We start from the raw sequence: 20,115 nt of genomic DNA on the forward strand, positions 1-20,115 counted from the left end.
ATTTCACGTATTTGTATTAATCATAACTACGGATTTTTTTAATAGTTGTACTTCCATACACATGATACTTGGCCAATCGCTCGGCATGAGAGGTGTCACTGTTTTAGACGTCGTATGTGCTGATCATTATCATTGTCACCATCATCATTATCCTCATCATCACGTGGGCTGTACTCGTCTACGTATCTCATATATGCTGTAAGCGTGAACGCGCGAGTTTCAAGACAAGTTCCAGTGCACCATGGGCAGTGCCCATGGTGTACTGCCCTTTCACATCTTCGTGAGCAGCTCATGGACGTTCACCATAACAGCTCATGAACGTTCACCAAGCGCACATTAGGCGTCATCCGAGACGGACGCATGTTGCACGCGACGGCGGAACTCGTTCAATGAAGAAATTTATCGGCGGATTGCTGCGATCGGTTGCGAAACATCGCGTGTGCGCGCAACCGGATCCAATATAGGTCGAAGGAAAGAGCTGCATCCAAGAAGGCAGGCAGCTCGTATACTTCGATGGACTCTTACTGCTACCATCGTCCGGGGGTGTAGCTCAGATGGTAGAGCGCTCGCTTAGCATGCGAGAGGTACTGGGATCGATACCCAGCACCTCCACGACATCTTTTTTTTTTTGTTCCTCGAACTTTTTATTTCGCCTCATCGACATTTAAAGGGCATGTTCCCATGTTACAGCGACGGTGTCTTCAGAACTTGTCAAGTGAATTCATAATTTCTGAAAGTTTATGAAAGACTAAAGCATGTTCATATTGATCCGCATCTCCTTGCCCAAACGTTGGGCCTAGCGACATTCTCTATTCGACGATCATCACATCACACGTATCAGGCTCACGCGGCAGCTCGTATCACGGACAATCGTGGTGTCCCGTAGATGGAGGACAATTACAATGAAACCGGGAGCATGCATCCTTCGACAGTCGCACGGACGTCGGCTCCTACAGAACACAAAGCGAACATCCGGAACGCAATGACAAACATATTCGGCGAGAGCGATGTAAACGGTCCCATTGCTTGAGTGTAGCTTGTCCTGGTCCACCGCGAAGAGTCATGTGGATTCGTTTTCCCGATGAAGGCAATAAAAGATAAAGCGACTCTAAGATTGTCTATTGTGAACGAAATAATTGTCGAGAATTAATAGTGGCATGCAGCTTAACTATAAGATTCTTCGAAATACGGCGAACTTTTTCTTCTCATGCCTTCTGCTCTTCGAAGCGGTAAAATAAAATGTTTTATTAATTAGGTATTTATTTAACAAACTAATAATTAATTAATGATTATTTCGTTGAAATTTCAAGTCGTCAGGCTCGTTGTACAAGAAAAGCACCGAATGCCCTAAATCCAGAGTTCTTTATAGGGTTTAGAGTTTCTGCCGGTGCCACGAAGCCCCGCCTCTGGGACCACCCAGCCCGCCTCCCCATGGGCCTCTCGCACGACGGAAGACGGCCGGCGCGTTTCCTCTCGGCTTGAGCCTCGATCGTCGGCTGCCCTCACAAGCCCTCACTCGCACATAGAGCATACGACGCGTGGGGCGATGTTATAAATTTGGACTTTATACAGAACCTCACTGCGGAGCTGACAGCAACGGCAAGAACGCGCCGGAAGTGTCCATAGAGTTGCTATCGCAACAAAACGTTTTATTGCTGCATATGGGTAGTGATAACCCTAACAAAAATGGATTTACACAGTCTATAGAGTGTCTGTAGACTTCTTGTAGATGAGTTCATCTTTAAGTAGATTTAGCATTTTGACTAAAAAAAATATTTTGACAATCTATAGACGAAAGTTTATAAATGGCGTGTTATCTGCGTTCTATAGATTGTCTATAAACAAAAGTTTTAAAAAGCGTATGGTTCCTTTTTTTTCTATTGTTAGTCTATATACAATCTATAGACAAAAGTTAAATTGATGAAGTTTGTGTTTTGTCTAATCCCAGGATATAGATGGTCTATAAACAAAGTTAATAAATTGATGTTATTTCCTATTGTCAATCCCAGTCTATAGACTGTTCTAAAGACAGAAGCTAAAGTGGAGTTATTTATTTTTTGCTGAAAATAAGGTTTTTTATAGAAATTTTATCAGACGTGTGTACTTTATGCAATTTTACTTCCTTTTTGTTTGTATAACATCTAAGCATGTACTCCTTATTGCCCCATTTGGCCCTAGCTGTAAGGTTTGTTAAAAAAGAACTAAGGGGGTTTGTTAATTAATTGAACCACCATGTGAAATTGAACAGGAATGCGTTTTTTTTATATCTCTATAACACATTCTGGCGCATAGGCGTGCGCAGGGTTCCCCATTAGGGGGGGCGAAGGTTCATCGCAGCGCCCCCCACCCTACTAAGTCAATGTACGGGGCAGATTTTGCGCCCCCCCCCCTCTTAGGTGACTAGAGGGGTCAATGTACGGGGCAGATTTTGCGCCCCCTCTTAGGTGATTGGGGGGGGCGGCCGCCCCCCCTGCCCCCTCCCCCCTATGCGCACGCCTATGGGTGAGCCATACAGTGCGACATACTTACTGGAGACATCGTTAGTTCTAATGTGAGCATGCGAGTTACGAGGGGAAATATATATGTGCCATGTGCGCCAAAACATAGGCGTGCGCACAGGGGGGGGCGGGCCGCCCCCCTAATCACCTAAGAGGGGGGGCGAAATCTGCTCCGTACATTGACCCTCTAGTCACATAAGAGGGGGGGGGGGCGCAAAATCTGCCCCATACATTAAATAAGTAGGGTGGGGGGGGCGCTGCGATGAACCTTTGCCCCCCCCCCTAATGGGGAACCTGCGCACGCCTATGTGTCGCATATCGTACACGGTGTGCTGTGCGATACTCTGTCACGCGGCCCATTACGCAACACCCTGCCGCCCACGATGTGAATAAAGCGCTTGGCGCGCGGTGGGGCGGGGGCACTTTGTCCTTCGGCACTCTTGGTTACGATCTAGGCTCCGTACAGTGCAGTTTGCGCGACCTGGCGCCACCTGCCGTAGCGACGCGAAAGCAACGGGGCGGTGTGCTGCGGGTAAGCCGACTGAAGCGCATTCGTTTCCCGCGCTATTGTGTCGTAGCGTCGTCCACGTTCGGGGGCCATTTCCGTTCGTTTCTCCTTTTGTGAAACGTGTTGGGACCACTTTGGGACGGTGCAATGGCTGTGCCTCGGGAGGAAGTGGTGAGAGGCGTGCAAAAACGCCCCGGAACCGGCATACTGATGCGTCAAGCTCAAGGTAATACGAACGGTGATTAGTTCAGTGTGGTAAGTTAGGCAAACATTGTCAAGTACACAACGATAGGTAGATTTTAGTGTAATTGCCCCCCTCCCCCCCATACAATAAACATGTATTACTGAAAACGCTCGACCTATGTGAAAATAAACATGGATTTCAACTGTTTTGCGAATATTGGGGCCAGTGGTTTAAAGCAACCAACTCGACACTAAACTCGATTAGGTTGTGCTTATGTTAAAATACCCAATAAATCAGAGCTCATTTGTCTCGCTTGTCACGCGAGGCAACGCGTAGGTGTTGCAGATTAGGTCGCAAAGTAGGTCCCTGTGTAGCGCGCCAGACTACGCCGACGCGCGCGCAGCGTTAGAGCTCCACAGTGGCGCTTAGCTACCATCAATCAAGATCGCACACCGATCCGGATCGAATATCTTAATTTCGATCAACCATGGTAGGCGCTACACAGGCAAACTATCAGAGTCGAGCTGTTTTACTGCACTGGTCATGACTGTGCTGACACCAACTCGCCTGGCGATCGTGAAGCTCCAGCTCGATACGCGGATCGCAATCGATTGAAAAACAGATCGAGCAAAGTCACAATTCAAAGCAACTATGTTGTACCCGCTTTACATCGGAAAGTGTTATCTAGCTGAAAATGAGAGTGCGACAAGGGGGGAATGGAATAATTATAGGCCGTGGCGTACAATGCGCCACAGTGAAATGAGACACGCATTGCCCCCAGAGAGGCGTCGAATAAACATGGTCAAACTATTCAAAAACAACATTTTAAATGTGGCAGTTCAGTCACTTCAGCTTTAATGTTAACGATAGGTTTTACTCACGTGAAGAATGACTTCATACCGCTGTTTTCCTGTGCGCAGCGGGGCACTTCGCGTGAACGTCCACACGTCCAGTTCTTCACGTCGCGGACGTGTGAAGCAGCATGTAGCTTCTCTCCGCTGGTTACGCGCACCATGGAAGGTAATCGCGAAGTCCTTTAATTGGGCCTAAACAACCCCGGCAAAAATTACTTGGGACATCGCCAAACAACAGGCAGCCTTGCAACTTCGCGCGCACAAAACGGTCGATAGCGGGCACACACGCGGACATCCGCGTGGTTTCGTTTTCCCACCGCCCCGTTGGTACGCTCGCTCGCCACGGGTGGCGCTGAGCGCCGCGTCGGCCGCTCCTGCTCAGCAGCGCCGCCTGTCACTGTACGGAGCCATGTTGCTGGCATGCTAAATAAAGCATGTTTGAAGTACTGTCGGCGTCTTCATACCGGAGCCCTGGAACACGCAAGGGCACAAACCAGCCACCAGCCAACACAAACTCGTGACGTAGGTTTGTTTACGCATCCGCCGCGTTGATGTCGGCGTCGCGAAGCGCTCGCATCTCGCTCAGTCGCGTGGCATGCACTTTAAAATTGATTTTAAATATGTTCTAGGCTATATTGGCCCTTGATATTCGTAGACGTTGTGTACGGCTGCACATACATCTATTTCACTCATTATCTCGCCTTCGAAATTTTGTGTCAGTGCTCCTTTAAAGGGCTCTGCAACACTTTCTAAGTTATAATAGAATAGTCTCACTATTAGCGCATGACGCTCAGGAATAAACGCCGCGAATTTTTTTTATAACTGTCACGTACGGGCGGAGTTACAGGGATTTGCCGCGCGCTCCAAGCGCTTTCTCTCTGCTCTCGTACTAGGCGAGCGCGCTGAAAGATACCCAGGGAGGGGGGGGGGGGACAAGGGGGCAAGAAGACGCGTCCGTTCGGTAGCGCGCGTGATGACATTCAGCACTTTGTTTTTTTCTTCGAACGTGCGCCTTACTTTCAGTGTGATCGAGAGCGAGCGCAGGCACGTGGCGGCATCCCGCGGTGGCCATGGCAACTACGCAGCAAACGATGCTCAAATCATGGGAGTGCCAGTGCAACACATCCAAAACAGATTTCTTTAAGGATTTCAGTAGAGATGGATGGGAGGCGGCACTGTCTAGCCCGGACCGGGGGGTCCAAGAGGCCCTGGTGGCCCGTGCAAGGACCGGGGCGCAAGCCAATGAGATCCCGGACTAGGGACTCCACCCATTCAGCAATATGTATAATAAAGTTTTTCATCATCATCATCAAATCGGCCAATGGCCGCGTACTTGGGTATATGGCGCAGAAAATTTTGGTGTGTAGCATCATTTGTAGAGAGAAGAGGGAGCGATTTCTAGTCGACTTTCAGAATTAATTGTAAAATCCATGCCGCGTGCCACGCTATCATATTTGGCTGGCGTGTTCTCGAGAGCCTCGACTACCGATCGGCAGCGTTTTCTGACCATGCTCAAAAAATGCTGCAGGACCCCTTTAAACAGCTTCGCCGTTCAAAAGTGCGGGTTCGTTAAGTGCAATGCAAATCATGTCAGTGAACTTCCATAAAGATTTCTACCCACCCTCCTTTCAAAGAGCGGCTGCTTGCCCATTTCATCATAGTGGGGTAATCGCCACGGGATTAGGAGCAAGCAAGCTCGTGGCTCAACATCACGCGGTTCATTCATTTAATCGCTCGTGCTTGCTGGGCTCGTGACGAGCTCGTTCCACGTCTGCCATCGGAATCTGCCAGCCAGGACCAGTGCTCCCGGAGCACCGCCGCCATCAGAAGATGGCAACGGCCACTGCTGCCACGCACGACAAGAGGAAGAACTTCAAGGCCAAGCCGTCCTTGACTCGACACGCTGTGGTCCAGGCAGGCTCACACACGCACATAAAGGCAAGCCTTGAAGAACTTGTTCGCTCTTACCATGGCGCCGCAAGAAGCTGACAGAGGCGAGCATCGGTGCGACGTTCCCGTCTATGCGACCGGAAAAGATTCAGGCAACTCCAGGCACAAACGCCGAGTGATCTCTGCGAAGCCGAGTCGTCGTCACGTATCAAGCCTTGGATAAGGACGTCCGCGATGCAAGCACTCCCCGAATGATCAATGGCTCTCACCGAATTGGATGCGTCGGACATCGTGAGGCAGCTGCGACAAGTGCTTGTTGCAAGCGAAATGGCACGAGTCCTCTAACCACGACTGTTAGAAACGTTCGGCAATACGCTGTTGATATTAAATGTTGCGAACGTACATAGTTTCTCTTCCGCTGATCTTTTTTGTTGTGACATAAATTCCTGAAATAAATTGATTGTTTGCTGGCTAGAATTATTCTTTAAAACTAAATGAAGACGGCAAGGACTTGCAGGCGGTCGGTTGAGGCCGTCCGACATGTGGGCTAGTGGCGATACGCAGCAGAGCCTAGCCAGCGGAGCCGCATACCGTCGGTTGGGGCTCAGTAGTAGGTTCCTAATTTATGCTGCCTCGACAACTGACCCGGTAGCTGGGTAGCGTTCGTTTTCTCTCTTCATCCTTCCTATCGCATAGTTAGCCCATACACACGGGACGTCTTTACAGGGAACTTGGTAAGCGAGCAACGCGCAAAAATATCACACCCTGGCCACTTAGCTTGTAGCGTGCCCCTGTTGGCACTAAAACACAGATGATAACCCCGTTTTCTTTTCGATAGCTTTGAAGACGGTTCCAAGTTTGCCGTCTGCATCCCAGGTCAGTGGGCTTGGGCTGATGATCACCGTTGCGAAAAGCTGGTGCACAACAACAAATTTCAAAAAAAAAACTCGAGTTTAAAAATTAATACCCGCTTGTAATTTCGCACATGTTTAGCTAATACGTAGAGCTTTCTAATGAGGTATAATGCATATGTTTAGTCTGACCACCAAAGTGAGTTTTCGACTTGAATACAGGGCTTTTTTTAAGTGAAAATTCGCAATTTTCTTCCAGACGATCTGCTATACCTCAGCGCTTAAAATTATTTTTCTTTGTAGCAGTTGAACAGGCCCCAATACTATATTATTTGAGCCCTTTAAATTTGTTCTGTTCCTAGGAAAAAAATGTCAAATTTCGGGGACTTTGTTCAAGTTTGCTCCTGCCATAAGCCCTCGAAGAATCATATAGCTAGAAAGAGGTCAATATTTTAACACGAAAGTGTTTTATTGCCGGGGGTCCCCAAGTACAATCCATCACGGATATGACGGTGATAGAAATGACCCAACGGTGAGAAAGAAAAAAACCAAGAAAAAGGATACCCCCTGGAATCGAACCCACGACATTGCGGCCGCGACGGCAAGCGCCCGACGCGCTAACCCACTAAGCCATCTCAGGAGATGCTAGGCACGGCGCGAACGCGCCTTATATCTGTCACACATTCTCTTTTCGCGGCGGGCGGAGCGGGGCGGTGTCGCCGTCCTGTGAGAGGTGAAAAAAAAGTAATACTTCACGATCGACACTAGCGCTTACCTCCGAGATTGCACGCGATATCTGAGGTCATGGTTAAAGCGTTCGTATATTAGAGAGGTAGAGTGGCCGCGCTGGCGTCGCCGAGGCAACCCTTGACGCAGTTACGTTCTTTGCCTTTGCTTCGTGTTAGCGTGCGTCGGCTCTCGAGTAGGTGCATCTTCCACGGCACCAACGGGATTTCTCCGCCGCCAACTGCTTCAATTGCGAGGAGCACCGACTAACAAAACTGCTGCAGTATGCGTTGCAGAAAGGACGCGATTTCGACGGGGAATGTCGTGCCTTGGTGGAGCGAGAGCAGCGCCTGCGAGACAGAGGCCCGGGGGACGCACGCGTTTGCGGCTCAGGCTACGAACCTCTACCTCCCGTGTTGCTGAAGCGCAGTGCGTGTTATGTATGCATGAGCACAGGCGTCGGCTGCCCATTACTAGAAACGCGCACACCGTGCTGTTTCTCAGCCTTAATTGACGACGCTTTGAAGAAGTGCATACCTGGTACCAGTGTTGATTATGAGCTTGTTGATATCATCCTTACGCGGGATTCACGATTCGGCTGTGTCCAAATATATTTCACACCGTCAGCTACCACAACAGTTTAATCATGATGGGCGTTTAGTCGTCTCGATAGAGACATGTTGTCAACATGGGTGCTCCACGTGAAACGGTGCTATAGCTGCAAACACGAAATAGACGTTGTACAAGCTCTGATATATCATTACACATAAGCACTACTTCTGTGAAGACACGTTTCACTTTCGTGTTATACCGATTCCTATGACGGAGGGGATCAACGATTGTTTTTTTACAGTTACATCAGTTCATTAGCTTGCCGCAAACACCATTTTATCAAGTACACAACACAAACGGCCTTTGAAAAAAATTGTTGTTAGATGCCCTCTAGCTCATTCAGCGCAAAGCTACAAACTCTCACAAATAGGCGGGAAACTTTCGTAGCAGAAATAAGCGAGCAAAATTAGTTGTGAACTTCAGAAAAATGTGGAATTCTTTTCAGCCATATTTATGATGGTCGGAAAAACGCTGGATGATTTGGCATGGAATGACCCGTACCCAAGGTCTCGCTTAAAGTTTCCTCTTGTTTCTCTTAGCACAATGGCTGTTAAAAACTGGAACATTCGGAGTAATTTCACGTATTTGTATTAATCATAACTACGGATTTTTTAACATAGTTTGTACTTCCATACACATGATACTTGGCCAATCGCTCGGCATGAGTGGTGTCACTGTTTTCGACGTCATATGTGCTCATCATTATCATTGTCCACCATCATCATTATCCTCATCATCACGTGGGCTGTACTCGTCTACGTATGTCATATATGCTGTAAGCGTGAACGCGCGAGTTTCAAGACAGTTCCAGTGCACCATGGGCAGTGCCCATGGTGTACTGCCCTTTCACATCGTCGTGAGCAGCTCATGGACGTTCACCATAACAGCTCACGGACGTTCACCAAGCGCGCATTAGGCGTCATCCGAGACGGACGCATGTTGCAACGCGAACGGCGAAACTCGTTCAAATGAAGAAATTTATCGGCGGATTGCTGGCGATCGGTTGCGAACATCGCGTGTGCGCGCAACCGGATCCAATATAGGTCGAAAGGAAAAGAGCTGCATCCAAGAAGGCGGCACTCGTATACTTCAATGGACTCTACTGCTAACCATCGTCCGGGGGTGTAGCTCAGATGGTAAGCGCTCGCTTAGCATGCGAGAGGTTACTGGGGATCGATACCCAGCACCTCCACGACATTTTTCTTTTTTTTGTTCCTCAAACTTTTTATTTCGCCTCATCGACATTTAAAGGGCATGTTCCCATATTACAGCGACGGTGTCTTCAGAACTTGTCAAGTGAATTCATAATTTCTGAAAGTTTATGAAAGACTAAAGCATTTTCATATTGATCCGCATCTCCTTGCCCAAACGTTGGGCCTAGCGACATTCTCTATTCGACGATCATCACATCACACGTATAAGGCTCACGCGGCAGCTCGTATCACGGACAATCGTGGTGTCCCGTAGATGGAGGAAAATTACAATGAAACCGGGATCATGGATCCTTCGACAGTCGCACGGACGTCGGCTCCTACTGAACGCAAAGCGAACACCCGGAACGCACTGACGAACATATTCGGCGAGAGCGATGTAAACGGTCCCATTGCTTGAGTGTAGCTTGTCCTGGTCCACCGCGAAGAGTCATGTGGATTAGTTTTCCCGATGAAGGCAATAAAAGATAAAGCGACTCTAAGATTGTCTATTGTGAACGAAATAATTGTCGAGAATTAATAGTGGCATGCAGCTTAACTATAAGATTCTTCGAAATACGGCGAACTTTTTCTTCTCATGCCTTCTGCTCTTCGAAGCGGTAAAATAAAATGTTTTATTAATTAGGTATTTATTTAACAAACTAATAATTAATTAATGATTATTTCGTTGAAATAAGTCGTCAGGCTCGTTGTACAAGAAAAGCACCGAATGCCCTAAATCCAGAGTCCTTTATGGGGTTTAGAGTTTCTGCCGGTGCCACGAAGCCCCTCCTCTGGGACCACCCAGCCCGCCTCCCCATGGGCCTCTCGCACGACGGAAGACGGCCGGCGCGTTTCCTCTCGGCTTGAGCCTCGATCGTCGGCTGCCCTCACAAGCCCTCACTCGCACATAGAGCATACGACGCGTGGGGCGGTGTTATAAATTTGGACTTTATACAGAACCTCACTGCGGAGCTGACAGCAACGGCAAAAAGGCGCCGGAAGTGTCCATAGAGTTGCTATCGCAACAAAACGTTTTATTGCTGCATATGGGTAGTGATAACCCTAACAAAAATGGATATACACAGTCTATAGAGTGTCTGTAGACTTCTTGTAGATGAGTTCATCTTTAAGTAGATTTAGCATTTTGACTAAAAAAAATCTTTTGACAATCTATAGACGAAAGTTTATAAATGGCGTGTTATCTGCGTTCTATAGATTGTCTATAAACAAAAGTTTTAAAAAGCGTATGGTTCTTTTTTTTCTATTGTTAGTCTATATACAATCTATAGACAAAAGTTAAATTGATGAAGTTTGTGTTTTGTCTAATCCCAGGATATAGATGGTCTATAAACAAAAGTTAATAAATTGATGTTATTTCCTATTGTCAAATCCCAGTCTATAGACTGTCTAAAGACAGAAGCTAAAGTGGAGTTATTTAATTTTTTGCTGAAAATAAGGTTTTTTATTGAAATTTTATCAGACGTGTGTACTTTATGCAATTTTACTACCTTTTTGTTTGTATAACATCTAAGCATGCACTCCTTATTGCCCCATTTGGCCCTAGCTGTAAGGTTTGTTAAAAAAGAACTAAGGGGGTTTGTTAATTAATTGAACCACCATGTGAAATTGAACAGGAATGCGTTTTTTTATATCTCTATAACACATTCTGGCGCATAGGCGTGCGCAGGGTTCCCCATTAGGGGGGGGGGGCGAAGGTTCTTCGCAGCGCCCCCCACCCTACTAAGTCAATGTACGGGGCAGATTTTGCGCCCCCTCTTAGGTGATTGGGGGGGGGGCGGCCGCCCCCCCTGCCCTCCCCCCCCCCCCCATGCGCACGCCTATGGGTGAGCCATACAGTTCGACATACTTACTGGAGACATCGTTAGTTCTAATGTGAGCATGCGAGTTACGAGGGGAAATATATATGTGCCATGTGCGCCAAAACATAGGCGTGCGCACAGGGGGGGCGGCCGCCCCCCCTAATCACCTAAGAGGGGGGGGCGAAATCTGCTCCGTACATTGACCCTTCTAGTCACATAAGATGGGGGGGGGCGCAAAATCTGCCCCATACATTAAATAAGTAGGGTGGGGGGGGCGCTGCGATGAACCTTTGCCCCCCCCCTAATGGGGAACCCTGCGCACGCCTATGTGTCGCATATCTGTACACGTGTGCTGGTGCGATACTCTGTCACGCGGCCCATATCGCAACACCCTCGCCCACGATGTGAATAAAAGCGCTTGGCGCGCGGTGGGGCGGGGGCACTTTTCCTTCGGCACTCTTGGTTATCGCTATAGGCTCCGTACAGTGCAGTTTGCTGCGACCCTGGCGCCACCTGCCGTAGCGACGCGAAAGCAACGGGGCGGTGTGCTGCGGGTAAGCCGACTGAAGCGCATTCGTTTCCCGCGCATTGTGCGTAGCGTCGTCCACGTTCGGGGCCATTTCCGTTCGTTTCTCCTTTTTGTGACACGTGTTGGGACCACTTTGGGACGGTGCAATGGCTTGTGCCTCGGGAGGAAGTGGTGGAGGCGTGCAAAAACGCCCCTGGAAACCGGCAATACTGATGCGTCAAGCTCAAAGGTAATACGAACGGTGATTAGTTCAGTTGTGGTAAGTTAGGCAAACATGTTCAAGTACAGAACGATAGGTAAGATTTTAGTGTAATTGCCCCCCTCCCCCCCATACAATAAACATGTAATTACTGAAAACGCTCGACACTATGTGAAAATAAACATGGATTCAACGTTTTGCGAATATTGGGGCCAGTGGTTTAAAAGCAACCAACTCGACACTAAACTCGATATGTTGTGCTTATGTTTAAAATACCCAATAAATCAGAGCTCATTTGTCTCGCTTGTCACGCGAGGCAACGCGTAGTTGTGCAGATTAGGTCGCAAAGTAGGTCCCTGTGTAGCGCGCCAGACTACGCCGACGCGCGCGCAGCGTTAGAGCTCCACAGTGGCGCTTAGCTACCATCAATCAAGATCGCACCCGATCCGGATCGAATATCTTAATTTCGATCAACCATGGTAGGCGCTACACAGGCAAACTATCAGAGTCGAGCTGTTTTACTGCACTGGTCATGACTGTGCTGACACCAACTCGCCTGCGATCGTGAAGCTCCAGCTCGATACGCGGATCGCAATCGATTGAAAACAGATCGAGCAAAGTCACAATTCAAAGCAACTATGTTGTACCCGCTTTACATCGAAGTGTTTATCTAGCTGAAATGAGAGTGCGACAAGGGGGAATGGAATAATATAGGCCGTGGCGTACAATGCGCCACAGTGAAATGAGACACGCATTGCCCCCAGAGAGGCGTCGAATAAAACATGGTCAAACTATTCAAAACAACATTTTAAAGGTGGCAGTTCAGTCACTTCAGCTTTAATGTAACGATAGGTTTACTCACGTGAAGAATGACTTCATACAGCTGTTTTCCTTGCTGCGAGCGGCACTTCGCGTGAACGTCCACACCGTCCAGTTCTTTCACGTCGCGGACGTGTGAAGCAGCATGTAGCTTCTCTCCGCTGGTTAACGCGGCACCATGGAAGTAATCGCGAAGTCCTTTAATGGGCCTAAACCCCGCAAAAAGTACTTGGGACATCGCCAAACAACAGGCAGCCTTGCAACTTCGCGCGCACAAAACGTCGGATAGCGGGCACACACGCGGACATCCGCGTGGTTTCGTTTTCCCACCGCCCCGTTGGTACGCCGCTCGCCACGGGTGGCGCTGAGCGCCGCGTCGCCGCTCCTGCTCAGCAGCGCCGCCTGTTCACTGTACGGAGCCTATGTTGCTGGCATGCGAATAAAGCATGTTTGAGTACTGTCGGCGTCTTCATACCCGGAAGCCCTGGAACACGCAAGGGCACAACCAGCCACCAGCCAACACAAACTCGTGACGTAGGTTTGTTTACGCATCCGCCGCGTTGATGTCGGCGTCGCGAAGCGCTCGCATCTCGCTCAGTCGCGTGGCATGCACTTTAAAATTGATTTTAAATATGTTCTAGGCTATATTGGCCCTTGATATTTCGTAGACGTTGTGTACGGCTGCACATACATCTATTTCACTCATTATCTCGCCTTCGAAATTTTGTGTCAGTGCTCCTTTAAAGGGGCTCTGCAACACTTTTCTAAGTTATAATAGAATAGTCTCACTATTAGCGCATGACGCTTCAGGAATAAACGCCGCGAATTTTTTTATAACCTGTCACGTACGGGCGGAGTTACAGGGATTTGCCGCGCGCTCCAAGCGCTTTCTCTCTGCTCTCGTACTAGCGAGCGCGCTGAAAGATACCCAGGGAGGGGGGGGGGGGACAAGGGGGCAAGAAGACGCGTCCGTTCGGTAGCGCGCGTGATGACATTCAGCACTTTGTTTTTTTCTTCGAACGTGCGCCTTACTTTCAGTGTGATCGAGAGCGAGCGCAGGCACGTGGCGGCATCCCGCGGTGGCCATGGCAACTACGCAGCAAACGATGCTCAAATCATGGGAGTGCCAGTGCAACACATCCAAAACAGATTTCTTTAAGGATTTCAGTAGAGATAGGATGGGAGGCGGCACTGTCTAGCCCGGACCGGGGGGGTCCAGAGGCCCTGGTGGCCCGTGCAAGGACCGGGGCGCAAGCCAATGAGATCCCGGACTAGGGACTCCACCCATTCAGCAATATGTATAATAAAGTTTTTCATCATCATCAATCAAATCGGCCAATGGCCGCGTACTTGGGTATATGGCGCAGAAATTTTGGTGTGTAGCATCATTTGTAGAGAGAAGAGGGAGCGATTTCTAGTACGACTTCAGAATTAATTGTAAAATCCATGCCGCGTGCCACGCTATACATATTTGGCTGGCGTGTTCTCGAGAGCCTCGACTACCGATCGGCAGCGTTTTCTGACCATGCTCAAAAAATGCTGCAGAACCCCTTTAAACAGCTTCGCCGTTCAAAAGTGCGTGGTTCGTTAAGTGCAATGCAAATCATGTCCAGTGAACTTCCATAAAGATTTCTACCCACCCTCCTTTCAAAGAGCGGCTGCCTTGCCCATTTCATCATAGTGGGTAATCGCCACGGATTAGGAGCAGCAAGCTCGTGGCTCACACTCACGCGGTTCATTCATTTAATCGCTCGTGCTTGCTGGGCTCGTGACGAGCTCGTTCCACGTCTGCCATCGGAATCTGCCAGCCAGGACCAGTGCTCCCGGAGCACCGCCGCCATCAGAAGATGGCAACGGCCACTGCTGCCACGCACGACAAGAGGAAGAACTTCAAGGCCAAGCCGTTCCTTGACTCGACAAGCTGTGGTCCAGGCAGCTCACCACGCAACATAAAGGCAAGCCTTGAAGAACTTTTCGCTCTTACCATGGCGCCGCAAGAAGCTGACAGAGGCGAGCATCGGTGCGACGTTCCCGTCTATGCGACCGAAAAGATTCAGGCAACTCCAGGCACAACGCCGAGTGATCTCTGCGAAGCCGAGTCGTCGTCACGTATCAAGCCTTTGGATAAGGACGTCCGCGATGCAAGCACTCCCCGAATTGATCAATGGCTCTCACCGAATTGGATGCGTCGGACATCGTGAGGCAGCTGCGACAAGTGCTTGTTGCAAGCGAATGGCACGAGTCCTCTAACCACGACTTGTTAGAAACGTTCGGCAATACGCTGTGATATTAAATGTTGCGAACGTACATAGTTCTCTTCCGCTGATCTTTTTTGTTGGACATAAATTCCTGAAATAAATTGATTGTTTGCTGGCTATAATTATTTCTTTAAAACTAAATGAAGACGGCAAGGACTTGCAGGCGGTCGGTTGAGGCCGTCCGACATGTGTGGCTAGTGGCGATACGCAGCAGAGCCTAGCCAGCGGAGCCGCATACCGTCGTTTGGGGCTCAGTAGTAGGTTCCTAATTTATGCTGCCTCGACAACTGACCCGGTAGCTTGGAGCGTTCGTTTCTCTCTTCATCCTCTCTATCGCATAGTTAGCCCATACACACGGGACGTCTTTACAGGGAACTTGGTAAGCGAGACAACGCGCAAAAATATCACACCCTGGCCACTTAGCTTGTAGCGTGCCCCTGTTGGCACTAAAACACAGATGATAACCCCGTTTTCTTTTCGATAGCTTTGAAGACGGTTCCAAGTTTGCCGTCTGCATCCCAGGTCAGTGGGCTTGGGCTGATGATCACCGTTGCGAAAAGCTGGTGCACAAACAAAATTTCAAAAAAAAAAACTCGAGTTTAAAAATTAATACCCGCTTGTAATTTCGCACATGTTTAGCTAATACGTAGAGCTTTCTAATGAGGTATAATGCATATGTTTAGTCTGACCACCAAAGTGAGTTTTCTGACTTGAATACAGGGCTTTTTTTTAAGTGAAATTCGCAATTTTCTTCCAGACGATCTGCTATACCTTCAGCGCTTAAATTATTTTTCTTTTGTAGCATGTTGAACAGGCCACCAATACATATATTATTTGAGCCCTTTAAATTTGTTCTGTTCCTGGAAAAAAATGTCAAATTTCGGGACTTTGTTCAATTTTGCTCCTGCCATAAGCCCTCGAAGAATACATATAGCTAAAAAAGTCAATATTTTAACACGAAAGTGTTTTATGCCGGGGTCCACCAAGTACATCCATCACGGATATGACGTTGATAGAATGGACACCAACGGGTGAGAAAGAAAAAAACCAAGAAAAAGATACCCCGCTGGGAATCGAACCCACGACATTGCGGCCGCGACGGCAAGCGCCCGACGCGCTACCCACTAAGCCATCTCAGGAGATGCTAGGCACGGCGCGAACGCGCCTTATATCTTTCACACATTCTCTTTCGCGGCGGGCGGAGCGGGGCGGTGTCGCCGTCTGTGAGAGGTGAAAAGAAGTAATACTTCACGATCGACACTAGCGCTTACTCCGAGATTGCACGCGATATCTGAGGTCATGGTTAAAGCGTCTCGATATTAGAGAGGTAGAGTGGCCGCGCTGGCGTCGCCGAGGCACCCTTGACGCAGTTACGTTCTTTGCCTTTGGCTTCGTGTTAGCGTGCGTCGGCTCATCGGAGTAGTGCATCTTCCACGTGCACCAACGGGATTTCTCCGCCGCCAACTGCTTCAATTGCGAGAGCACCGACTAACAAAACTGCTGCAGTATGCGTTGCAGAAAGGACGCGATTTCGACGGGCGAATGTCGTGCCTTGGTGGAGCGAGAGCAGCGCCTGCGAGACAGAGGCCAGCGGGACGCACGCGTTTGCGGCTCAGGCTACGAACCTCTACCTCCCGTGTTGCTGAAGCGCAGTGCGTGTTATGTATGCATGAGCACAGGCGTCGGCTGCCCATTACTAGAAAGCGCACACCGTGCTGTTTCTCTCCTTAATTGACGACGCTTTGAAGAAGTGCATACCTGGTACCAGTGTTGATTATGAGCTTGTTGATATCATCCTTACGCGGGATTCACGATTCGCTGTGTCCAAATATATGTTCACACCGTCAGCTACCACAACAGTTTAATCATGATGGGCGTTAGTCGTCTCGATAGAGACATGTTGTCAACATGGGTGCATCCACGTGAAACGGTGCTATAGCTGCCAAACACGAATAGACGTTGTACAAGCTCTGATATATCATTACACAATAAGCACTACTTCTGTGAAGACACGTTTCACTTTCGTGTTATACCGATTCCTATGACGGAGGGATCAACGATGTTTTTTTTTACAGTTACATCAGTTCATTAGCTTGCCGCAAACACCATTTTATCAAGTACACAACACAAACGGCCTTTGAAAAAAATTGTTGTTAGATGCCCTCTAGCTCATTCAGCGCAAAGCTACAAACTCTCACAAATAGGCGGGAAAACTTTTCGTAGCAGAAATAAGCGAGCAAAATTAGTTTTGAACTTCAAGAAAAATGTGGAATTCTTTTCAGCCATATTTATGATGGTCGGAAAAACGCTGGATGATTTGGCATGGAATGACCCGTACCCAAGGTCTCGCTTAAAGTTTCCTCTTGTTTCTCTTAGCACAATGGCTGTTAAAAACTGGAACATTCGGAGTAATTTCACGTATTTGTATTAATCATAACTACGGATTTTTTAAATAGTTGTACTTCCATACACATGATACTTGGCCAATCGCTCGGCATGAGTGGTGTCACTGTTTTCGACGTCATATGTGCTCATCATTGTCATTGTCACCATCATCATTATCCTCATCATCACGTGGGCTGTACTCGTCTACGTATGTCATATATGCTGTAAGCGTGAACGCGCGAGTTTCAAGACAAGTTCCAGTGCACCATGGGCAGTGCCCATGGTGTACTGCCCTTTCACATCGTCGTGAGCAGCTCATGGACGTTCACCATAACAGCTCACGGACGTTCACCAAGCGCGCATTAGGCGTCATCCGAGACGGACGCATGTTGCACGCGACGGCGGAACTCGTTCAATGAAGAAATTTATCGGCGGATTGCTGCGATCGGTTGCGAAACATCGCGTGTGCGCGCAACCGGATCCAATATAGGTCGAAGGAAAGAGCTGCATCCAAGAAGGCAGGCAGCTCGTATACTTCAATGGACTCTTACTGCTACCATCGTCCGGGGGTGTAGCTCAGATGGTAGAGCGCTCGCTTAGCATGCGAGAGGTACTGGGATCGATACCCAGCACCTCCACGACATTTTTCTTTTTTTTGTTCCTCAAACTTTTTATTTCGCCTCATCGACATTTAAAGGGCATGTTCCCATATTACAGCGACGGTGTCTTCAGAACTTGTCAAGTGAATTCATAATTTCTGAAAGTTTATGAAAGACTAAAGCATGTTCATATTGACCCGCATCTCCTTGCCCAAACGTTGGGCCTAGCGACATTCTCTATTCGACGATCATCACATCCATAGGCGTGCGCAGGGGGGGGGGCAAAGGGGGCGAGAAGGGGGGGGCGCAAAGTCAGCCCTATACATTGTAGGGGGGGCGATAGGGGGGGCGCAAAGGCAGCCGCATACATTGACATAATAGGGAGGGGGGGCGCTGCGACGAACCTTCGCCCCCCCTGAAGGGCAAACCTGCGCACGCTTATGATCACATCACACGTATAAGGCTCACGCGGCAGCTCGTATCACGGACAATCGTGGTGTCCCGTAGATGGAGGACAATTACAATGAAACCGGGAGCATGGATCCTTCGACAGTCGCACGGACGTCGGCTCCTACTGAACACAAATCGAACATCCGGAACGCACTGACGAACATATTCGGCGAGAGCGATGTAAACGGTCCCATTGCTTGAGTGTAGCTTGTCCTGGTCCACCGCGAAGAGTCATGTGGATTCGTTTTCCCGATGAAGGCAATAAAAGATAAAGCGACTCTAAGATCGTCTATTGTGAACGAAATAATTGTCGAGACTTAATAGTGGCATGCAGCTTAACTATAAGATGCTTCGAAATACGGCGAACTTTTTCTTCTCATGCCTTCTGCTCTTCGAAGCGGTAAAATAAAATGTTTTATTAATTAGGTATTTATTTAACAAACTAATAATTAATTAATGATTATTTCGTTGAAATAAATCGTCAGGCTCGTTGTACAAGAAAAGCACCGAATGCCCTAAATCCAGAGTTCTTTATGGGGTTTAGAGTTTCTGCCGGTGCCACGAAGCCCCGCCTCTGGGACCACCCAGCCCGCCTCCCCATGGGCCTCTCGCACGACGGAAGACGGCCGGCGCGTTTCCTCTCGGCTTGAGCCTCGATCGTCGGCTGCCCTCACAAGCCCTCACTCGCACATAGGGCATACGACGCGTGGGGCGATGTTATAAATTTGGACTTTATACAGAACCTCACTGCGGAGCTGACAGCAACGGCAAAAGCGCGCCGGAAGTGTCCATAGAGTTGGTATCGCAACAAAACGTTTTATTGCTGCATATGGGTAGTGATAACCCTAACAAAAATGGATTTACACAGTCTATAGAGTGTCTGTAGACTTCTTGTAGATGAGTTCATCTTTTCATCTTTAAGTAGATTTAGCATTTTGACTAAAAAAATCTTTTGACAATCTATAGACGAAAGTTTATAAATGGCGTGTTATCTGCGTTCTATAGATTGTCTATAAACAAAAGTTTTAAAAAGCGTATGGTTTTTTTTTCTATTGTTAGTCTATATACAATCTATAGACAAAAGTTAAATTGATGAAGTTTGTGTTTTGTCTAATCCCAGGATATAGATGGTCTATAAACAAAAGTTGACAAATTGATGTTATTTCCTATTGTCAAATCCCAGTCTATAGACTGTCTAAAGACAGAAGCTAAAGTGGAGTTATTTAATATTTTGCTGAAAATAAGGTTTTTTATTGAAATTTTATCAGACGTGTGTACTTTATGCAATTTTACTACCTTTTTGTTTGTATAACATCTAAGCATGCACTCCTTATTGGCCCATTTGGCCCTAGCTGAAGGTTTGTTAAAAAAGAACTAAGGGGGTTTGTTAATTAATTGAACCACCACGTGAAATTGAACAGGAATGCGTTTTTTTATATCTCTATAACACATTCTGGCACATAGGCATGCGCACGGTTCCCCATTAGGGGGGGGGGCGAAGGTTCTTCGCAGCGCCCCCCACCCTACTAAGTCAATGTACGGGGCAGATTTTGCGCCCCCCCCCCTCTTAGGTGACTAGAGGGGTCAATGTACGGGGCAGATTTTGCGCCCCCTCTTAGGTGATTGGGGGGGGGGGGGGGCGGCCGCCCACCTGCCCCCCCCCCCTGTGCGCACGCCTATGGGTGAGCCATACAGTGCGACATACTGGAGACATCGTTAGTTCTAATGTGAGCATGCGAG

The 20,115-nt window shown here is 48.3% G+C and overlaps 2 non-coding genes across 2 annotated transcripts; both read left to right on the plus strand.

The window, feature by feature from the left end:
* The first annotated feature begins 539 nt into the window (after positions 1-539).
* On the plus strand, positions 540-612 carry Trnaa-agc (transfer RNA alanine (anticodon AGC)). The gene has a single exon. It is a non-coding gene; the product is annotated as a tRNA-Ala (tRNA).
* A 17,279-nt stretch (positions 613-17,891) lies between these two features.
* Positions 17,892-17,964, plus strand: Trnaa-agc (transfer RNA alanine (anticodon AGC)). The gene has a single exon. It is a non-coding gene; the product is annotated as a tRNA-Ala (tRNA).
* The last annotated feature ends 2,151 nt before the right edge of the window (positions 17,965-20,115 follow it).

This window comes from Rhipicephalus sanguineus, chromosome 2 (assembly GCF_013339695.2).
Source record: "Rhipicephalus sanguineus isolate Rsan-2018 chromosome 2, BIME_Rsan_1.4, whole genome shotgun sequence".
NCBI lineage: Eukaryota > Metazoa > Arthropoda > Arachnida > Ixodida > Ixodidae > Rhipicephalus > Rhipicephalus sanguineus.